Source organism: Piliocolobus tephrosceles, chromosome 2 (genome assembly GCF_002776525.5).
Source record: "Piliocolobus tephrosceles isolate RC106 chromosome 2, ASM277652v3, whole genome shotgun sequence".
Classification (NCBI taxonomy): domain Eukaryota; kingdom Metazoa; phylum Chordata; class Mammalia; order Primates; family Cercopithecidae; genus Piliocolobus; species Piliocolobus tephrosceles.
In genome coordinates, this window is record NC_045435.1 from 29797437 (window position 1) to 29809367 (window position 11931).

At 43.4% G+C, this 11931-nt stretch overlaps 1 non-coding gene across 1 annotated transcript in view; it reads right to left on the reverse strand.

Moving 5' to 3' along the window:
• LOC111543476 overlaps window positions 1-11712 on the reverse strand; it is a 28716-nt gene extending 17004 nt beyond the window's left edge. Inside the window, exon 1 of the transcript XR_003309891.1 lies at window positions 11432-11712. This is a non-coding gene — a transcript (uncharacterized LOC111543476). The remainder of the gene's footprint in view (window positions 1-11431) is intronic.
• Between the last annotated feature and the right edge of the window lie 219 nt (window positions 11713-11931).

An 11931-nucleotide genomic window follows, 5' to 3' on the forward strand; every position in this document is an offset into this window, starting at 1 on the left:
TGTTTGTACCCATACTTCTTCAGAAGGCTTTCTAAGTTATTCAACAGGAAATAAGTGTTGTAATCTACGTCTTTGGTCACTGCAACCATATGTACATTAGGGGGCACTCCCAAGTCCAGTAATGCTGTGACTTTTGCAAAGGTACCACTTTAGTGGTCTTGAGAAAGATCCAGAATTCCCTAACGTATCAAGCAGAGTCTCTTGTTCTCTTCCTCTATTTTCCTCCAAGCAAATGGAGTCTCTTTCTTCATGCTGAGTTGCCTGGAGTTGGGTATGGAGTCATGCAACACTCCTGTGGATAAACCCACTGAGACTGCTGGGACACACCTGAAGCCAGTACAGTATTGGGTTTTGCCCAAGGCCTGGGGCAACTATCTCCTGACTATCACTGAAGTTTATTCAAGCCCGGGGGCTCTTTACTGAGCAGATGATGAATCCTGCCAGGACTGGGTCTCTCCCTTCAGGGTCGTGGGTTCCATTCTGGCCCAGTGGGGTGTCTAGAAATGCACTCCAGGAGCCAAAGCCTGGAATCTTCAGGAGTCTACTTGGTGCTTTATTTTATTGTGGCTGAGCTGGTACCTGAGTTATAAAACAAAATCCTCTTTATTCTTCCCTCTCCTTTTCTCAAGCAGGAGTCTCTCCTGATGGCCACCACAGATGAGAAATGTGCTGGGTTACACCTGAAATGGGCAGTTTTGGGTCTTGCCCAGGGCCCACAGCAACTACTGACTGGCTACTGCTGATGTTTATTCAAAACCCAATGGCTCTTTAGTCAGCAGGTGGTGAATTCTGCCAGGAGTGTAGCCTTCTCTTTAGGGCAGTGGGTTCCCTTCCGGCATAGGGTTGGTCTAGAATTGTCATCCAGAAGCTATAGTCTAGAATGGGGGCTTTATTTTACTGTGGCTGAGCTGGGATCCAAGTTGCAAGACAAAATCCTCTTTACTTTTCCCTCTTCTCCTGGAGCTGCAAGCTGTGATGTCTGAGTTGGAGGAGTGGTGATGCAAGCACTCCTTTGGCCACCCCACCTAGTATTTCACTAGGTCGTGTGCAACCCATGTTCACTGGTTCCAAGCCCATTGCAGCACTAGGACTTGCACAGGAATTGCAGGCCTTGTGGCCTAGACTGCCTTTCAAGTTCATTTAGAACACCAGAGCACTTTAGCCCTCAGTGGTGGGGCTAGCTGGAACTTGTGTTCCAACTGATAGGATGGATGACTTCCCTCTGGCAAGGGCTGGTCTAAATGCTCCCTCTGTGGGCATCAGCTCAATTCTGCCCTGCGCTGCTTTCCACTGCGACAGAGCAGCACTGAATTCCAATGAAAAGTTGCACAGTCACTTTGCTCTCCCTCCCGCAAGCACAGAGATTCTCTCTGCATGGCTGGAGGAGGGGGAAAGGGTGGTGTAGGCAATGCAAGGCTGTCTTTCCTACCCTCTTCCAGTGTCTCCTTCCTTGATATGATGCTAAAACTAGGTACTGTGATCACTTACCTGATTGTGTTTCTTTGTAGAGACAGGGTCTCACTATGTAGAGAAAACTGGTCTCAAACTCCTGGCCTCAAACAATCCTCCACCTCAACCTCCCAACCTGCCAGTATTACAGGTGTAAGGCACAGTGCTTGGCCACCTGATATTTGGTTCTTATGTGGATAGTTGTTCTGCAGCATGGGGGCAATTGCTGGAGGGCTCTATTCAGCCATCTTGCTCTGCCTCATCCCCTCCTCAGTGCTTGTGATCTATACATGACATCTTTCCCAGCTTTCCAACAATAATTACAGTAATTCTTATTTTCCTACTTTCTTATTCTTTTTATTTGTTACTTAACTGGATTTTTTTTTCATTATGCAAATGAAATACGCTTGTATTTATCTACTCAGATCATACCGAAGGAGTTAAGTTGTGAAAAGAAGTACTCTTTTCCTCCTTAAATTTCCTGTTAACACTATTCAAGTATCTATTTCTATAATATGATTTTCTCCTTTTTTGTCCTTTATTTTTTGGAAGTGAATACTAAGTCTAGCCCACACTCAAAGTGAGGAGAATTAATCTCTACCTCTTAGAAAAAGGATTATGTAAATATATTTATAATTATTCTGCAAGGAAGATCTGTCACTTCTCCCCTATTTATTTATTCAATAATTTATTTATATCAGTATGGACTCATGGAGATTCATTGTATTCTTCAGATCACAATTCAATGCTAGGGTTAATATGTTGTTCAAATTGTCCACACATTGGCCATTGGGTGCTCTTTTGGATTAGCTGTTGTGCCCTTTATGCACGCACACATCTGCGCGCACACACACACACACACACACACACACACCCTTTCTAGTACTTCCTTACTTTTTGGTACTACAAGATACTCCAGGCTCATCTCGTGTTTCCCCTGCCCCACTCTTAGAATCAGCTTTCCATCCAAGGAATTTTTGTTCCTTTCATTGGAGAATGGAATTTAGAAACCAAGATCTAGGTGCTGTCTGTTCTCATTGCTACTGGGGTATCACTGCTTCCAGGCCTTCTCAGCAGAAACAGCTATAATATATGTCTATTAACCCATGTATAGACATAGATCTACATTTGCCTCTGTATCTATCTGCATTTATATTTAAAAAAGCATGAGTTTATACTTACATCTCTGATTCTAATCTAGCACCACAGGGCTCAGTATAGTCTTCCCCCCTGCTAATTTGTAATATCTTTCTGACAGTGAGAAATCTGGCTCCCAATATCTACAATTACTTTTACTAATTTCCTCAAACCTAATAGCCATATAAATTGGTTCCAGAATGCTAACTCCACTCCTCATAGTTCTTTGAAGGATCAACTGACATCATACACATCCAAGGTCCTTTAAGACAAGAATGACTTTGTTCTTTTATCCCAAGGGCTTAGCACAATACACGTACCATGTGTAACTCAAATGCTTATTGAACGAACAATGGTCTTCTGAAACTAGTATAGCTAAATTTATACAAATGTAAAATATTATTATAATCATTAATAAGTTTGCTTTATAGTATAACTGTAAAACTAACTCCAGGGTCAGCTAATTCAAAGTTTAACTCCTTGGTCTTAGGCTAGTCCCTTGATATATGATCACCTACCAGTAATGTTTTCTCCTCTGTTACTGAATGGCCCTCAGTGCCATCTGCAGGGAAGGGCCCCCCATCATTTTTTTTTTTTTTTTTTGAAATGGACTCTCGCCCTGTCTCCCAAGCTGGAGTGCAATCACGTGATCTCGGCTCTATGCAAATTCCACCTCCCGAGTTAAAGCGATTCTCCTAAGGCCTCAGCCTCCCAAGTAGCTGGGATTACAGGTACTCACCACCACGCCTGGCTAATTTTTTGTATATTTAGTAGAGACAGGGTTTCACCATGTTGGCCAGGCTGGTCTCGAACTCCTGACCTTGTGATCCGCCCACCTTGGCCTCCCTAAGTGCTGGGATTACAGGCATGAGCCACCGCACCTGGCCAGAAGGCCCATTTTGAATTCACACTCAGCAAACCTAGTCTGTCTCTCATCAATTACTCCTAGAGCAGTGGTTCTGAAAACTGAATACTCACCAGAATCACCAGAATTCGTTTCCAGAGACTGGTTTGGTATATAGGATATAGTGTTCTGGAAGGCAGGTATTTGAGTGTGTTTCATTCACCGATGTACTCTAAGTGCCTAGAATCATGCTAGGCACATAAGTGGGTAATCAACAAGTATTTGTTGAATGAAGGAATGAGTGACTGAGGTGAGGTGCAAGAATTTTTCAAAACTCCTGAAATGATTCCAAAGCACAGCCACTGAGGTCATTAATACAGATGCTGGTCGGGCGCGGTGGCTCACACCTGTAATCCCAGCACTCTGGGAGGCTGAGGTGGACAGATCACGAGGTCAGGAGATCGAGACCATCCTGGCTAACATGGTGAAACCCTGTCTCTACTGAAAATACAAAAAAAATTATTTGGGCGTGGTGGGGGGTGCCTGTAGTCCCAGCTACTCGGGAGGCTGAGGCAGGAGAATGGCGTGAACCCAGGAGGCGGAGCTTGCAGTGAGCTGAGATTGTGCCACTGCACTTCAGCCTGGGCGACAGAGTGAGATTCTGTCTCAAAAAAAATAAAAATAAAAATACAGATGCTGTCAAGCCCCCATGTACCCTTCATCTCACATCAATGAATGAAATTGTATGGTAAATAGAAAAAGCCTTTGATGTCAGACTTAGGATCACATCTCAAAGCTGGCAGGTACTGGCTATCTGATTTTGAAATAAGTACCCTTTAGAGTCTCAGCATCCTCACATTTAAAACTGTGAGAGTTTCACCAGCTTCTCAGAGGACTGTTACGAGTTTACATGATGATACATTTTATGGATCTAGCAAAGTGCCTGGTACATAGCAGGTGCTCAACACATGTTAGTTGCCTTTCTTCCATTTCCCCCTTAATTTACTGAGAAGATAGAAGTCAAGTCATCTGGTCCAAGTTCCTTAACTGGATTCTACATTTACCGTAAATCCTAAAAATCTATAAATCTATCATTTCAGGCCTCCAGGACTTCTTAAAGTTAATTATTTGATCTGAGAAAAGGGACCCTATATTTGATTCTTTCCTCTTTAGCACTTTATTTTCTCTCTTAACCATCTCTCCTTCCAAAATGCAAGGATTTTCCGCATGTTAAACAAGAATTTACTGCCTTTTCTGCCTACAAGTCTATTTCTCTCCCCACGTTTCTGTGAAACTTCTCACCTCTCCAACTTGGCCAGTGTCTCCTAAACCTTGTGGCTGCTCCAGCCAACCAAAGCTGCTTCCTTGGAGGTCAGGGGCTATTTTTCACCAATCATAGATTATTTCCCTCTTGGCAGGATTTGAGGCTGTTGATCTCTCTCTTTCTTGAAATTCTCTCTCCTAGGTTGTCTTTCTCCTCTCCTATTATGCATCCTCTTTCTCTAACATGAACACTTTTCTTTCTCCTTTGAGTTCCAAGGTTCAACACTCTCCTCTCTTTTTCAGGTTTGCTTTTTCCCTACAAAGGTCCAAACTGTTTCTGTGTAAAAGCCTTTATGTTTTTGTAAGAAAGCTACCTTTCAACTCTGACTTTGCTCCAAATCTCTCTTCAGAACATTGCATTTTGAACAAATTAACAAGTCTGTTTGGAATGTGTTAAATTCCCTTTTCTCTTAAGATATATATTTCCAAGTTCTCCATTTTATCAATGACACCAAAAGTTTAACCTGGCTCTAGACCCAAGATTAAACTTCATATCTTCTCACCAAATCCTATTAATTATTTTCATAATGCTCATCTCTTCCCCTTTGTTATGACCACCTTAGATTAGGCCCCATTTTACACATGTCTGGCCTTAGGCAGTCTTTGTTATTGCCCTCAGCCTTTATCCCATTTGATGGATTTTATACCCCAATGTCTTATCAGTCTTTTCAATTCGGCACATTTACCATGTCCTCTCCTGCTTCAGAATCTACAGTAATATTTTCCATGATCTACTGCATCACATCCAAACTCCAGGTCTTGGCATTCATGACTGTACCTTCTTCACTGGCAGGTCTCACCTACCCACTTCCATCTAGCACAACACATATTAAAGGAGGGTTTTCTAGCTAATCATGCCATCTCCCTTCCCTCCTCTTCAATTCAGACAGGTTTATCCCTGTGCACCTTATCAGCTAGTTCACTTTGTGCTAAATCCATGCCATTTTCCCACTGAAAGGACCTTTCCACTTTGCTCTGTCTATCCAAATCCTACTAACCCTTTAAAGTCCGGGGCAAGTCTATCCTCCTCTATAAAATCTTTCCTAATATTTCTAGCAAAACTAAACCCTCTACCTATACTCTGGACTCTATCACTCTCACTACTTAGTAAACTTCTTATAGAATATCCCTTTTCGCTCATATATTATTAATCCCTCCTTCCCTCTTTGTACTTTTCCATTAAAAATATTCTTATTCAGGGCCAGGCACAGTGGCTCACACCTGTAATCCCAGCACCTGGAGAGGCCAAGGGAGGTGGATCACTTGAGCTCAGGAGTTTGAGATCAGCCTGGGAAACAAGGCAAAACGCCATCTCTACCAAAAATACAAAAAATTAGCCAGGCATGGTGCTGCAAACCTGTAATCCCAGCTAACCAGGAGCCTGAGGTAGGAGGATGGCTTGAGCCCAGGAGGCGGAGGTTCCAGTGAGCCAAGATTGCACCACTGCACTCCAGTCCATGAGACAGAGTGAGACTCCATCTCAACAAAAATTAAAATAAATCCTTATTCAATTTTTTCTATGTAAAAACCTAAAATGATTTTTCTCCTGATCTTGCAACTCCCTATAGGTGCCCCCATTCTTCCTCCCAATCACCAGGCTTCTTGAACAAGTTGTTTACATTTACTACCCCCTCACCACCCGCTTACTCACTTCCTATTCACTCTTCAACCAGCTGGTACCTGACTTTTATTCCTAAAACTGCTTACACCAAGCTCACCAAAAGACTTCCGCACTGCCAAATCCAACGAACTTTGTAAGAAATCTGTTGTTTTGGCCCTCTGACAATAATATCCTGCCTCTCCTTTGGAGATCTTCTCTGTCCCATTCCTGAAATCTGATGGGACCATCAAACATAGGCTCACCTCTGGGGTGGGCATGGGGCTAACTAATAAGACTCCCTGCACAAACAGGAAAGTTTGCTGAGGTTGAGTTAGCCCCATGGATCCTTGTGATCCTGGGAGCTTCTGTTTTCCTGGCCTTCCCAAGGCTTCATTATTCTATCTTCCTTTCTTTCTGTGAGTTTATCCAGTATCCATTTGCTGCTTAAGTTAGCCAAATTCAATTTCTATGGTTTATAATCAAAGAGAAATTGGTCCCTCAAATGACACAAAGGTAGATAGTAGTGACACCACAAATTTCTTCTCCCTATCTCCTTCACTTTGGTTTCTGCTGTTTATGGAATTCCTGAGAACTCTTCATTATCCTCTTTAAAGCTTTCTCTGACCCCTAGAGCAGTGGTCCCAACCTTTTTGGCACCAGGGATTGGTTTCGTGGAAGACAATTTTCCCATGGACAGGGAGTGCAGCAGATGGTTTTGGGATGAAACTGTTCCATCTATCTCACGCATTAGATTCTCATAAGGAATGCGCAACCTAGATCCTTTGCATGCGTGGTTCAGAACAAGGCTCGCGCTCCTATGAAAATCTAATGCTGCCACTGATCTGACAGGAGGGTAGATCATCTCCTGCTGTGCGGCCTGGTTCCTAACAGGCCACTTGGGGACTCCTGTCTTAGAGGTTAGACTAAATACCCTTCTTCATACTCCCAAACATCCTAATACTCCACAATGTCTTAACATGAAATACAATCTGTATACTTACTAGTTTTCACCACCAGACTATAATAAATGGTAGAAACTTATTACTCCATTACTGGGTGCTAAATATTGAGAATACAAATATGAAAAAATTCATATTATTCCTATTACTGAGAATAGAAACATGAAAAAAAATTTCATGTTTGTATCCTCAACAATTAGCACTCAGTAATTGAGTAATAAATGTCTGCTGAAAGAAAATCTGATCTTTCCTTTTTTTTGTATTAATCATTACATGATAGATTTTACATACTTATGTTTAATTTAGCATCTAATGAATACTCCATTGAGTTCCTTAAACAATTCTCCCAGTAAGTCTAAAAAGTTCTTATGAGCTGAGTGCACCATTTACTATTTCTGTATTCTCTTTAGCACCTAACAGTGTTGGGCACATAGTAACTACTCAATAAATACTTGGTGAACTGAATTAAAAACACAGTATTAGCACATTAATAGAAACAACTTATTATGCCCTACTGATCTAATTAAAAGATCTGGCCTTCTGAAGTAGTGCAATTGTCCCCATATGGAAATTTTAATGAGAAAAAGAAAAGTTATCCAACTGGACAGTTAACCACATTTCTCTTAGCAAGAGTTCCACAAGTATTTTATGAATAATAAGTGTACACCTTTACAGCACAGAGTAAAAGACTCAAGACACATATACGCCTGTGCATATTGGAAGGAAGATTACATATTTAAGGGGTCTGTCACAACTACAATCACTTAGATTCTACTAACCTTTAACAAATCTATAATGGGAGTATAGGACATAAAATAGTTAATAGCAAAATCAATTAATGCCAAATCAACTTATGTTCAAGATGTATATGGCTATCTTTTTATAATATGTAACATGGCAGTCATTTACTCATTCAAGAACATTTATTAACCGCCTAGTAATCACAAATGCAATGTTAGGTCCTAAGAATACAAAGATAAAACAGTTCCTATGTTAGTGGAGTTCTATTTCTGCCATGTTGCAATGGTATTCGAGAATATGTGAATGGTACCCCCTGGAGTTGCTCAACATGGAGGCCCTGGTTAGCAGTATGGTGGGGAAGGCATAAAAACACATACTTAACGGCAATGTGCTAAGTGCTAACACAGAAATAAGTACAAACTGTTATGGGGCCATGGAAGATAAATAACTTACTAATGAAATCAAGAAAAGATATGAAAAAAAAAAAAACGGATGTCTATACATGAATTCAATGCTAGTTAAGGTATGAGGAAGCTACTAACATACGTCAGATGAAATCAAACCTAAAACTATGGTTGCAGGAAGAGTCAGAAGGGTTCCAAACCAAACCAATCCAACTTAAAGAAAACCACTGAAGAAGAGATGAAAAATAAAATATTCGTTATCATTACATTTGAGAACAATGAAACACACACACAGAACTTAAACTGCCACATACTGTAAGCCTAAAGAGAATCTTTTAAACATGTAGCATAGAAGTTCAAAGGGAGTCGATCACTAAGAACTAGAGTAAGCTATCCAGAAAACTTTCATAAAAGTGTAATTGGAACTATTGTTGGCAGGAAGGAGGAATAGAGTAAAGGCGTCCATATCCTGAGAAAGGTAAACATCTTTAGCAAAAGCAGTGGGGGGAAAGTTGGACACATGAGTGAAGCCTGATTTAGAAAAGCCCAGAACACAAGCTTAGCTTTTGGACACTGTTCTAGTCTTATGGGAGTTCTCAGCCAGGGCTACTGAACAGAATCATCTGGGAAGCTTTAAAAAATATGCCCAAGGCAGAGCTTTACTCCAGATCAAAAATAAGAGAATTTCTGGGGGAAGTGGCCTGGGCATTAAAACTTAAAGACACACAAGGTGATGCTCATCTACAGTCTGAATTGAGAACCACTGGACTAGAGAACAGAGAGGTAAAGCATGACAGATATGATTAAGGCTCAAGATTGATTTAAGACCCTGTTTATAAGCAACAAATTTGAGCTGATAACCTGTTGAAGCTTATCTTCTAACCTGAGTTAAAAATTCTCAGTTTAAGTTTTCTTTTCCCTTGTTGACAAAGCTAAGCTCTGAAAATAGGAAAAGTGCCCATCAATTTCTCATACATGACTGGTCCATTGAGTGTAAGGTCTACAACTTTAGAATTTTACTTCCATGATGTTCCATAGACGACTAACCTAGCAAATAAGTACTTCAATTCTAAGCTGCTCTTACATCCCTGCAATGCACTCCTTTTATATTAGGGAATGTTCTAGGCTGTTTCCAGAGTTTGCAAAACTCCTAAATACAGAGAGATCCCAATACCTATGTACATCTAAGTCTTTTAGCTTTGACCAGGAGTGTCCAATCTTTTGACTTCCCTGGGCCACTTGGGAAGAATTGTCTTGGGCCACCCACAAAATACACTAACACTAATGATGGCTGATGAGCTTCAATAAGTAAATAAATATCACACACAAAAATCTCATAATGTTTTAAGAAAGTTTACAAATTTGAGGCCGGGAGCGGCGGCTCATGGCTGTAATCCCAGCACTTTCGGAAACCGAAGCAGGCGGATCACCTGAGGTCAGGAGTGCAAGACCAGCCTGGCCAACACGGAGAAACCCTGTCTCTACTGAAAAAAAAAAAAAAAAAATTAGCTGGGCTGGTGGTGTGCGCCTGTAATCCCAGCTACTCAGGAGGCTGATGCAGAATTGCTTGAATCCACCAGGCGGAGGTTGCAGTAAACTGAGATAACACCACTGCACTCCAGCCTAGGCGACAAAGTGAGACTTCGTCTCAAAAAAAATTAAAAGAAAGTTTGCGAATTTGTCTTCTTGTCTTGGGCTGCATTAAAAGCCATCCTCGGACGGGGGTTGGACAAGCTTGGCTTAGACTAAAACAAAACTGCTTCAAGATTAAGTATTCATTCTTGCATGGATACATTACACTACTTCTGCTTTCAGAAGTGCCATTACAATGTATTTTACTTATTTTGTAACAAATACTTTCAGTATAAAGAGAAACAACACATGTATCCCAAACAACAACTCTGTACTATGTTATTAAACAGGAGTCCTGTGAGGGAGAAAACAGTCATCAAGGTGAATGGAGAGTAGGACAGCCTGTTGATCCTTTAAAAAGTAAGTTTGTCTGTTTGGTTTTCTTTACAAAAGAGCAAACCTGAATATGTTTCAGGATCCATGTTACTCACCGTAAGATTTATTCAAGAAAACTGTACGTTGTTTATAGGTAAGGAAATGTCTTCTTTACCTACACAGTTGGCCACGAGTGTCTTGTTTTGTGTGGTGTTAGGTTACTGTATCTACTTGATGGTAAAAATGTTATGAGAAGGGAAGTTGAAATTCTGCACTTTGGTTTATGCAGTCTCTTATTTCCAGATAAAGTTAATAAACGCAAAGGACCACATCCCAATGTAACGGGGAGGGTTGGGAGGACAAGCTTCAAGAACGAGTGGGGTGAATTCAACTACCAAAATTGTAAACATGAACAAGAGCCCAGGAATCTTATATTTCATCCGGATACAAGAAAGTAGATTTGAAGAGTTGTTCTTTCACTTGCACTGCTTCTATTGAGAAAGCAAAAGAAAGGCTTCTAAAAAGAAAACACAAGCCTAACACTTCGACAGAGGGGTGAGAGGGAAACAGCAAGCCACATGAGTCTGAAGAACGGGTACGAAAGAAATTCAGAGGGCGAGGAAAGAAGGGGAATGAAGAAGACAGGAAAAGGTGAAGGAGGCGGGCAAAGGCCATCTGGTGTGAACCTGGCTGCCCAGCTCTTTATGCACTCAGGGCAGCGTGGGGCCCCTCTCGCCCCGAGCGCATCTACGAGTTGGGGCGCAGTGCAACCCCCCACGGGCCTGGCAGCCGGAGACACAGGGCGGGCGGGAGAAGAGGGGTTCGCACGCCGCGGGCGCTGGCACCCCACGAGGTGCTGCACGCAGGGGTCCCCAGGAAGGAGGCGCACTTAGCGCAGCCCTGGCCTCCGGGAGCAGGAAGGGGGTGGGTGGAGCTGAGCCCGGGGCCGCCCCCCGGAGCCGCCCCCGCAGCCCCGGCCCCCGCCCCCCGCCCCGGCTGTCAGTGGCCCCCTCCCGCAGTCACTTACCCGCCGGCTGCGCGGTCTCGGCCGCGGTGGCGGCGGGGACGGCGAAGACCCCCGCCTGGGTCATGATCCCAGGAGGGGAAGGCAGGAGTGTCTGACCGTCTGGACGAATCTCTCCGTCCGCGGCCGCCGCCTGCTCCTCCGGGGCTGGGGGAGCGCGGGCCCAGGCCCTCCTCTCCCCCCGCCCCCGCCGCCTCTTTTTACGGCCACCGCCGCCGCTGCGAGCCCGAGCCCTCAAGGCCGGAGACCCGGCGGCAGCGCGGCCTCAACTTTCCCAGCCCCCCTCCCCCCGCCCTTCCCCGCCCCTCCCGCGGTCGCAGCTCGGCAAGCGAACAGCCTACCCTGGGCGCGCCGCGCTCCCGCCTCTGTCACTCAGCCTGCCAATCAGGCTGCGGGAACGCTGCCATGATAGCCAATAAAAAGACAGAATACCGTTGCGCTAGGCTTAGAGGGCGGGAGGAGGCGGAGAGAAAACCAAGGAGTGAACGGAGTTCGGGCGGCCC